General features: G+C 41.6%; 1 long non-coding RNA gene across 1 annotated transcript; it reads right to left on the bottom strand.

Annotated features, from left to right (window-relative positions):
- Positions 1-166: 166 nt before the first annotated feature.
- On the bottom strand, positions 167-5,472 carry LOC135532664 (uncharacterized). The gene is made up of 4 exons (XR_010454373.1): positions 5,412-5,472; positions 1,124-1,201; positions 491-838; positions 167-301 (listed from the first exon to the last, which is right to left on the bottom strand). It is a non-coding gene; the product is annotated as an uncharacterized LOC135532664 (long non-coding RNA).
- Between the last annotated feature and the right edge of the window lie 6,654 nt (positions 5,473-12,126).

Raw genomic sequence — 12,126 nt, 5'->3', positions numbered from 1 at the left:
CCGTCTATAACATCGTGAAGGTTAGTCTTCTCATTATGAAATGGTGTCAGTATTGTGTGGATGCATTGGATGATTTTGACAGACTTTAAAAGTGTATCAGTCACACTCATGTTGATGCCTGTTACAGCACAGTAGAAGCTGTCTACTTAGTTTGTAAATGTTGTGTATGAGGGGAAGGAGTCCTCTTGTACAATCGTACTGTTCCTGTACCAGATGTAGGTGGGGTTGTCAGTCAGAGTACAGGTGGTGCTACAGGTCAGTGTCATTGACCACCATGTAGTGGTCACCTTCACCTGCAGGTCTGGAGTAGAAAACAACATTAAAACCATCAATGACCTGTTGTCTCATTCAAATAAGGCAGGACGTTCTCAAATCATCAATTCAGACATTCCTATTAAACGCATACTTACATATTTATATTATTTCAATACAGATCAAGACAATTTCAGAACCAATTAAACAGATTAGGTTATATACAATGTCACTGTACCTGTAACAGACAAAGTGACTCCAGGGCTCCCAAAATATTTCCCTCTGGTCTGATTTGCTATAAATCTGAACTTGTACGTAGCTGAGTCACTCTCTCTCAGGTCTGTGATTGTCAGGGTGTGTCCATTCATCTTATCACTACGGTACGTCACACGTCCTTTGTAGTCTGGGTCATCTAACAGACTGACATAATTTTCCACATCATACATTTCACTGAACCACAAGGTTGTTGTGACTGTATAACCTCTGGGATATGTGTAAGAGCAGGACATCTCCACTGTTGACCCCTTCAAGGTACAGATACTCTGAGTGGTGTAAGTCACACTCCAGCCATTCTGACTCAGTACCACTGAAACACAGTTAGACATCACAAGGACGTTACATTAAGTTCAAGGTCTTGTGACTCACACTAACACTTTGTTCCATAGTTGCTGAGTAGAGACATAGATACTCTTTGGTTGAGTGTGAATGGAAACCACAGATAAGCTTCACTCAGTGAGGTGTGAAAGATAACTGTTTAAAGTGAAGTGGGGACGCCAAATGTGTCGACAGTAGAACATAAAAATGGTTATGCTTTTAGAAATATCTGTAGATCGATAAACAAGGCAACTTAAAGATAAGAATGAGACCATACCTGCCACAGACCAGAGAAAGACCACCAACACACTTCCTGCTGTTCTCAAGGACATTGTTGCATCTCCCACCCTGCCGTCTTAGAAACATAAACAACAACTCACTCTATAGCTGGTGAATAACTCCACCTGATACATTGAAGTAGAAACTGTAAATGGGGTACAGGGCCTCATTACTGAAAATGAACCAGGCTCATATTGTGTTGTGTTGTATTGTGCTACATGGTTGTCTATGTGAATACTGTCTGTCTGTAAGTCTACTGCACTTTGTATGTATGTAATGTGTGTGACGTGTTGCATGTCTGTCTACGTCTGTCTTCTTAAGATAATATGTTGTATGATGCAAAAATAAACTCCTAATGTATACAATAGTCATTATCATCATCATCATCGTCACTATAAACAACATCAACATCATAAACATCAAGTTCATCAATCAAAACCCCAAATACAGGAGGATAAATGTTCAATCCTCTACAGTCCATCAAGCTGTACAGCAGCCTAAAGACTGACCACCACGTTCAGTATAGCTTCTACCCTAAAGCTGTGAGTCTAAACAGGAAGTGACTCGCACACGCACGCACACACGCACGCACGCACACACATTCACACACACACACACACACACACACACACACACACACACACACACACACACACACACACACACACACACACACACACACACACACACACACACCATCTGTAGGGAAGGTCCATAACTCCCATGGAGTCTGTATTAAAGTCTAGAGAGCTGGTTGTTATCATATCAAATCAAATGTATTTATACAGCCCTTCTTACAACAGCTGATATCTCAACGTGCTGTACAGAAACCCAGCCTAAAACCCCAAACAGCAAGCAATGCAGGTGTAGAAGCACAGTGGCTAGGAAAAACTCCCTAGAAAGGCCAAAACCTAGGAAGAAACCTAGAGAGGAACCAGGGGATGTGGGGTGGCCAGTCCTCTTCTGGCTGTGCCGGGTGGAGATTATAACAGAACATGGCCAAGATGTTCAAATGTTCATAGATGACCAGCATGGTAAAATAATAATAATCACAGGCAGAACAGTTGAAACTGGAGCAGCAGCATTGGATGTAGAATATATGTAGAAAAGTTAAAACACACATCCTACACAGTATAGATGTCAACCCTCCTCCCTATCTGTCTGGTCCTAAAGGGCCCTCAGATAAACCCACTGCGTAACACACAACCACACCGGGGGAGACACTTTATGAATACTGGCCCTGATATAACAACCAAAACACAGCTCAAAACACAGCATGAAGTAAAATGATACATTACCTTCAAGAATATGACTAATGACTAAAAACACATAACCAATAACTATATTTCAAGATATTGTCAAGAGTAGTTACAGAGTGAAGTGAAGAGGAGAGGTCTTGTACAGTGAGTCAACTGTCTGGTAGTGAGTGAAAACAAGAAGTAAGTGTTGAAACCTTATAAAAGCAGTCAGAACACAAGTAGTGGATTCAGAACTGTCCTTCCTGTTTATTAAAGACATTAACATCCACGACAACCAGACCAACATGCCAGAAAAGGGCTGTTACTGTAATAGAACAGAAATTGTGTAAAAGACAAGTCTGGGCAGATATTTATTTTATTAAACAAATGTGTCAATTTTCACTGTGGTCTTTTATACTACATACAGAACCATGTAAACACTGTGTTGACTATACTATTTATAATGTTAACATTTTAATGACCTACCTTGCCCTTCTAAGTTCTGCATATACAGGTCAAAGTTCCATGATGTTATTCAATTAGAACCCATTCAATTTAAACACTCATGACTATCACTCCTCATCAGCTGCATCAAAGTGGTACTGAAGGTTCAGTGATCTAGACTAGAGCTCCACCTACTGGCATCTCAACATTACTGCAGCCTCCAGTCCTCATGATGTCCTCATTCATTTGGGAAGTAATGGGAATAAATTGAATGATGTTCCTGTCATTCCAGCCATTATAATGATCCCATCCACCTGTATACCAGCCTCCTCTGTTGTACAGTGCTGGTAGAAGCTGTATCTAGGAGAGGCATGATTGAACATCACCATATCCCGCTGTACTGACTGTGTGGTCTATTGTAGTCTGCTGTCCATAAATATTGCCATTTAGTTATCAAAAGCAATGTACAGTCTTTGTGCATATATTTTACCTATGGGTGGTCCCAGGAACGAAACCCATAACGTTGCAGGTGCCATGTTCTACCAACTGAGCTACAGAGGAACATATTCTGAATAGTGTAATGTGCATATATAGATGTCTGATATGATTCAGGAGGCCTGTGAGAGGACAGACAGGAAAGGAGAACAGGGAAGTGATACTGAGTGTGTGCATCTAAACCGACAAAACCACAACCCACCGTCACTGTCTCATGTTAATACTACTCCTAAACACAACACACCATCACTGTGTCTCATGTTAACACTACTCCTAAACACAACCCTCCATCACTGTGTCTCATGTTAACACTACTCCTAAACACAACCCACCATCACTGTGTCTCATGTTAATACTACTCCTAAACACAACCCACCATCACTGTGTCTCATGTTAATACTACTCCTAATACACAACCCACCATCACTGTGTCTCATGTTAATACTACTCCTAAACACAACCCACCATCACTGTGTCTCATGTTAATACTACTCCTAAACACAACCCACCATCACTGTGTCTCATGTTAACACTACTCCTAAACACAACCCACCATCACTGTGTCTCATGTTAATACTACTCCTAAACACAACCCACCATCACTGTGTCTCATGTTAATACTACTCCTAAACACAACCCACCATCACTGTCTCATGTTAATACTACTCCTATACACAACCCACCATCACTGTGTCTCATGTTAATTCTACTCCTAAACACAACCCACCATCACTGTCTCATGTTAATACACTCTTACACAACCCACCATCACTGAGTCTCATGTTAAACTACTCTCAAAACACAACCCACCATCACTGTTTTGTCTCAGTTAATACTACTCCTAAACACAACCCACCATCACTGTCTCATGTTAATACTACTCCTAAACACAACCCACCATCCTGTGTCTCATGTTAATACTACTCCTAAACACAACTCATTTGTCACTGTGGCTCATGTTAATGGAATCTACTCCTATACACAACCCACCATCACTGTGTCTCATGTTAATACTACTCCAAAACACAACCCACCATCACTGTGTCTCATGTTAATACTACTTTTACATAAACACACACCCACCATCACTGTGTCTCATGTTATACTATCCTATACACAACCCACCATCACTGTGTCTCATGTTAATACTACTCCCCCAACCCACCATCACTGTGTCATCTGTTAATACTACTGGCAAACACAACCCAATCACTGTGTCTTGTTAAACATGCCAACTGACAACCCACCATCACTGTGTCTCATGTTAAACTACTCCTGAAACCAACCAGTCCATCACTATTCTCATGTGTATCACTGCAGTAATGCAGCTGATCACCATCACTTGTTTCTCATGTTAATACTACTCCTAAACACAACCCACCATCACTGTGTCACATTTATGAATCCTAAAGCTCTTGAAAATATTTACACAAGCATCCACTCAATCACTCTTAATCTTACTGTCACTCTTACTTGAGGCCATTTTCAAAATGTCTCCACAGCAATTGTTTTGCTCTCAGTGCTCTTAAAACAGCAGGCACACGTCTTGTGAAACCACATGAACAATGTACATCCCGTCGTTTGTAGCACACAGCGTCGCTCAGTATTTGTCAAGTGTGGCAATAATTTTGGAGACTGTATATCTAACAATCAGATTAATATGTAAAAATACATTTACTTACACATTGGACAGAAACATCACATCAACAGTTTTCAACTCACCCTGTTATACTATGACAGTGAACACGAACCTAAGAATTGAGATCCGTCCCCCTTTGGCAGAAATGCATCTGGGTATTACTGGCAAACTATACTAATCATGCTTTAAACATGCCACTGAATAAACTGAACTAAACTAAACACATGAAACCACAGTCCAGGGTTTGTATTCACAAAGTGTATCTAAGTAGGAGAGCTGAATCAGTTTAGCCTTTTAGATCATAATTTTATGGACCGTCTGAGACACTTTATGAATACAGGCCCTGATGTAACAACCAAAACACAGTTCAAAATAAACCACCAAGTACAAAGATACAGGAAGTCATGTGATGTTTGGCTAAAAACAGCAAAACTAAAACTATATTTCAAGATATTGTCAAGTGTACTTACAGAGTGAAGTGAAGGGGAAAGGTCTTGAACAGTTAGTCAACTTACTGTCACTGCATGGGAAACAAGAAGTAGTCTACTGTAAGTGTTAGTAGAAGTAGCCTATGTGTGAGTTCTGTGGTTGACACATTTTAAAGTACTGGTCATCCATTAACATGCAGCAACAGCATGTCACATAAGGGAATTACATCTAAATAGAAAATGGTCTAAAGTCAGAATACTGTAGTTGCATTTCTTTATTTGAGGAGTGGACCTACATGTTTTACAAGAGACAAAATGTGACCATTCCCATCACTCCTCATCAGCTGGTACTCAAGGTTCCAGGAATCCTCATGGGAGGAGATATCCACTACTGGAATCCTCATGGGAGGAGATGTCCACTACTGGAATCCTCATGGGAGGAGATGTCCACTACTGGAATCATCATGGGAGGAGATGTCCACTACTGGAGTCCTGAGGGGAGGAGATGTCCACTACTGGAATCCTCATGGGAGGAGATGTCCACTACTGGAATCATCATGGGAGGAGATGTCCACTACTGGAATCCTCATGGGAGGAGATGTCCACTACTGGAATCCTCATGGGAGGAGATGTCCACTACTGGAATCATCATGGGAGGAGATGTCCACTACTGGAATCCTCCTGGGAGGAGATGTCCACCACTGGAGTCATGAGGGGGAGGAGATATCCACTACTGGAATCCTCATGGGAGGAGATGTCCACTACTTGAATCATCATGGGAGGAGATGTCCACTACTGGAATCATCATGGGAGGAGATGTCCACCACTGGAGTCCTGAGGGGAGGAGATATCCACTACTGGAATCCTCATGGGAGGAGATGTCCACTACTGGAATCATCATGGGAGGAGATGTCCACTACTGGAATCATCATGGGAGGAGATGTCCACTACTGGAATCCTCATGGGAGGAGATGTCCACCACTGGGGTCCTGAGGGGAGGAGAGGTCCACTGGAGTCACAAGGGATGGAGAGGTCCACCACTGGAGTCATGAGGGGAGGAGAGGTCCACCACTGGAGTCCTGAGGGGAGGAGAGGTCCACCACTGGATTCCAGAGGGGAGGAGAGGTCCACCACTGGAGTCATGAGGGGAGGAGAGGTCCACCACTGGAGTCCTGAGGGGAGGAGAGGTCCACCACTGGAGTCCTGAGGGGAGGAGAGGTCCACCACTGGAGTCATGAGGGGAGGAGAGGTCCACCACTGGAGTCCTGAGGGGAGGAGAGGTCCACCACTGGGGTCCTGAGGGGAGGAGAGGTCCACTGGAGTCACAAGGGTTGGAGAGGTCCACCACTGGAGTCATGAGGGGAGGAGAGGTCCACCACTGGAGTCCAGAGGGGAGGAGAGGTCCACCAGCGCAATCCTGGGGGGAGGAGAGGTCTACCACTGGAGTCCAGAAGAGCGGAGAGTTCCACCACTGGAGTCCTGAGGGGAGGAGAGGTCCACCACTGGAGTCATGAGGGGAGGAGAGGTCCACTACTGGAGTCATGAGGGGTAGGAGATGCCCTCCCCTCCAGAAACATTGTAGCTAAACCTCACAATAAATCAATGTTAGATGTACAGAATGTATTTCTTTATTCTTGTGTTTTGGTTAAATCAGAAATAATGGCTATGCTCCCTGTGTGTGGTCTGGTAGTGCAGTCTGTATATACTATGCCCCCTGCGGTGGGGTCTGGTAGTGCAGTCTGTATATACTATGCCCCCTGCGGTGGGGTCTGGTAGTGCAGTCTGTATATACTATGCCCCTTGCGGTGGGGTCTGATAGTGCAGTCTATATATAATATGCCCCCTGTGGTGAGGTCTGGTAGTGCAGTCTGTATATTCTATGCCCCCTGTGGTGAGGTCTGGTAGTGCAGTCTGTATATTCTATGCCCACTGTGGTGTGGTAGTGGAGGGAGGGAGGGAGGGAGGGAGGGAGGGAGGGAGGGAGGGAGGGAGGGAGGGAGGGAGGGAGGGAGGGAGGGAGGGAGGGAGGGAGGGAGGCAGGCAGGCAGGCAGGCAGGCAGATAGGCAGGCAGGCAGGCAGGCAGGCAGACAGACAGGCACATTTAAAATTAGGGAGGACGCACATTTTTGGACTGGACATGATAACAGGCTACACTAGACTATATATGGATAACATGCTACATTCAACTATATATGGATAACAGACTACATGAGACTATGTATGGATAACAGGCTACATTAGACTATATATGGATAACATGTTACATTAGACAATGGATAACAGGCTACATTAGACTATATATGGATAACAGGCTACATTAGACTATATATGGATAACAGGCTACATTAGACTATATATGGATAACATGCTACATTGGAATATATATGGATAACAGGCTACATTAGACTATATATGGATAACATGCTACATTAGACTATATATGGATAACAGGCTACATTAGACTATATATGGATAACATGCTACACTAGACTATGGAAACAGGCTACATTAGACTATATATGGATAACAGGCTACATTAGACTATGGATAACAGGCTACATTAGACTATATATGGATAACATGCTACATTAGACTATATATGGATAACAGGCTACATTAGACTATATATGGGTAACAGGCTACACTAGACTATATATGGATAACATGCTACATTGGAATATATATGGATAACAGGCTACATTAGACTATATATGGATAACATGCTACATTAGACTATATATGGATAACATGCTACATTAGACTATGGATAACAGGCTACATTAGACTATATATGGATAACAGGCTACATTAGACTATGGATAACAGGCTACATTAGACTATATATGGATAACATGCTACATTAGACTATATATGGATAACAGGCTACATTAGGCTATATATGGATAACAGGCTACATTAGACTATATATGGATAACAGGCTACATTAGACTATATATGGATAACAGGCTACTTTAGACTATATATGGATAACAGTCTACTTTAGACTATATATGGATAACATGCTACATTAGACTATATATGGGTAACAGGCTACACTAGACTATATATGGATAACATGCTACATTAGACTATATATGGATAACAGGCTACATTAGACTATATATGGATAACATGCTACATTAGACTATATATGGATAACATACTACATTAGACTATATATGGATAACAGGCTACATTAGACCATATATGCATAACAGGTTACATTATACGATGTTTTGACAACAGGCTACAATAAACTATGTATGTATAACATGCTATATTAGACTATGTATGGATAACATTTACATTTACATTTAAGTCATTTAGCAGACGCTCTTATCCAGAGCGACTTACAAATTGGTGAATTCACCTTCTGACATCCAGTGGAACAGCCACTTTACAATAGTGCATCTAAATCATTAAGGGGGGGGGGGGGTGGTGAGAAGGATTACTTATCCTATCCTATCCTATGCTACATTAGACTATGTATGTATAACATGCTATATTAGACTATGTATGGATAACATGCTATATTAGACTATGTATGGCTAACAGGATATTTTAATGTGCGTAAACATACAGTATACTTAACAGTGATGTAATGTATTCTCTAACTACTAGTTGGACAAAATGGTGGACTGTCATTCTCTAACTACCAGTTGGACAAAATGGTGGACTGTCATTCTCTAACTACCAGTTGGACAAAATGGTGGACTGTCATTCTCTAACTACCAGTTGGACAAAATGGTGGACCGTCATTCTCTAACTACCAGTTGGACAAAATGGTGGACTGTCATTCTCTAACTACCAGTTGGACAAAATGGTGGACCGTCATTCTCTTACTACCAGTTGGACAAAATGGTGGACTGTCATTCTTATATCAGGCAATAATCTCACTGCCTGGTCTGAACTCGTTAACTGTCAGATATATTATTGTCAATCATCGACATTCCAGAATGTTCTATCTCTCAGTGTTCTGGATTGGAATGCCCTCACTGACTGAATTACCCTCCACACTCCAAACATAGATGTTATGTCATGTTGTGTGTTTTAAAAATGACAATGAATAATATGTAATGTAACTGGTTGTGTGTCTAGGTGCTGGACATTGCTCCTTCTGAAAGTGTCTGTGTATATTTTGTACAGACATGATGATGATGATGAAGATGAATGAACCACTATTGCTATACAAACTAATGTAAATGTCTTATTTGTAGTTACTGTATGTAGTGTAAAGTACAAGAGGTGTGATTTTGAAAGCGTTTCACTTTCTCTCCACTGAAGATTCTGTTATAACAAGGTAAAAACAATGACAATGAAGTTCATTCTTAAAAGTCTATTTTTTTAAATGTCACAACACAGTTTACAAAAAATAAAATTTGATAAAAGCAATAAGAAACATTGCATCAAGCAGAACTCTTTCCTGGACGTTGAGGCAAAAGTCTCACAAGTTTGATGATTGTTTCAGAAACATAACATAAAAAAGATATAATTATATACAATGCATTGGGAAAGTATTCAGACCCCTTGACTTTTTTCAAATGTTGATATGTTACAGCCTTATTCTAAAATAGATTAAATTAAAATATACCACACTATCCCCATAATGGCAAAACACAAAATGTATTAAAACTAAAAAACAGAAATACCTTATTTAGATAAGTGTTCAGACCTTTTGCTTTGAGACTCGAAATTGAACTCAGCTGCATCCTGTTTCTATTAATCATCCTTGAGATGTTTCTACAACTTAATTGGAGTCCACCTGTAGTAAATTAAATTAAATGGATATGATTTGGAAAGGCACACACCTGTCTACAAGGTCCCAGAGTTTGCAGTGCATGTCAGAGCAAAAATAATGAGGTCGAAGGTTTTGTCTCTAGAATCAGAGACAGGATTGTGCTGAGGCACAGATCTGGGGAAGGGTACCAAAACATTTCTGTATTTTTTAATGTCCAAGAAAACAGTGGCCTCCATCATTCTTAAATAGAAGACGTTTGGAACCACCAAGACTCTTCCTAGAGCTGGCCGTCTGGCCAAACTGATCAATCGGGGGAGAAGGGCCTTGGTCAGCGAGGTGACCAAGAACCCAATGTTCACTCTGACAGAACTCCAGAGTTCCTCTGTGGAGATGAGAGCCTTCAAGAAGGACAGCTAAAGACTCTCAGACCATGAGAAACAAGATTATCTGGTCTGATGAAATCTGAATGCCAAGCATCGCGCCTGGAGGAAACCTGGCACCATCCCTACGTTAAAGCATGGTGGTGGCAGCATCAAACTGTGGGGATATTTTTCAGCGGCAGGGACTGGGAGACTAGTCAGGATCGAGGGAAAGATGAATGGAGAAAAGTACAGAGAGATCCTTGACGAAAACCAGCTCCAGAGGGCTCAGGGCCTCAGATTGGGGTGAAGGTTCAACCTTCCGATAGGACAAGGACCCTAAGCACACAGCCAAGACAAAGCAGGAGTTGCTTCGGGAGAAATCTCAATGTCCTTGAGTGGCCCAGCCAGAGCCCGGACTTGAACCTGATCGAACATCCCTGAAGAGACCTGGAAATATCTGTTCAGCGACGCTCCCCATCCAACACGACCAAGCTTGAGAGGATCTGGCGATAAGAATGGGAGAAATTCCCCAAATACAGGTGTGCCACGCTTGTAGCGTCATACCCAAGAAGACTCGAGGCTGTAATCGCTGCCAAAGGTGCTTTGACAAAGTACTGATTAAAGGGTCTGAAAACTTATGTAAATGTGATATTGCAGTTTTTTTGTATTTATACATTTGCAAAATTGTCTAAAAACATTTTTTGCTTTAGCATTATGAGTTTAGTGTGTTGATTGATGAGGAGAGAACTATTTCATAAATTTGAGCAAAAGTTAGAAACATCACAACATGTGGAAAAAGTCAAGGGGTCTGAATACTTTCCGAATGCACTGCCTACGTCAGAAATACAATATTTTTCAACGTAAAATATATATGAAAAATGTTAAGGTCCCTTTCTAATTCATCATTGTTTCAGAGTCATAACTGACCCTAGATCAGAACTCCTACTCTAAGTGTGAATAGAGTCGTCCTGTGGCTCAGTTGGTACAGCATGGTGCATGGGTTCAATTCCTGCTGGGACTTCCCATACGAAATGTGTTTTCAAACATGACTGTAATGACTTGGATAAAAGTGCCTACTAGATGGCATATATTATTAAATACTATTATAAACTGGGTAGTTTTGGCCCTGGATGCTGATTGGCTGAAACAGCATTTCAGAAGTCTATCCTGTATATCAGACAATATACCACGGGTATGACGTAAAAATACTTGTTTACTGTTCTATTTATGTTGTGAACCAGTTTAAAATAAGCCATGGAACAGTATGTTGGTCATATACCACAAACCCCTGAAGTGCCTTGTTGTCATTATAAACTGAAGCAATAAGGTCTGAGGAGGTGTGGTATATGGCCAATATACTACCGCTAAGGGCTGTTCTTCTGCACAATGCAACGCGGAGTGCTTGGATGCACCACAAACCCCGAGGTGCCTTGTTTTAAACTGGTTACCAATGTACTTAGACCAGTAAATACAAATGTTAATACCCAAGGTATACGGCCTGGTATACCACGCCTGTCAGCTAATCAGCATTCAGGGCTCAAACCGCCTGGTCAATATTCCACACCTCCATAGGCATTATATCACTTAGTTTAGATATACAGGTCCTGATATTCAAGGTTATTGTCAAACTTGTTGTGTTCAGGTCTTCTTGGTTCT

The sequence above is a fragment of the Oncorhynchus masou genome, unplaced genomic scaffold, assembly GCF_036934945.1.
Source record: "Oncorhynchus masou masou isolate Uvic2021 unplaced genomic scaffold, UVic_Omas_1.1 unplaced_scaffold_1977, whole genome shotgun sequence".
Classification (NCBI taxonomy): domain Eukaryota; kingdom Metazoa; phylum Chordata; class Actinopteri; order Salmoniformes; family Salmonidae; genus Oncorhynchus; species Oncorhynchus masou.
Note: the sequence above shows the minus strand (reverse complement) of the source record. Positions and strands in the feature narration are given on the sequence as shown.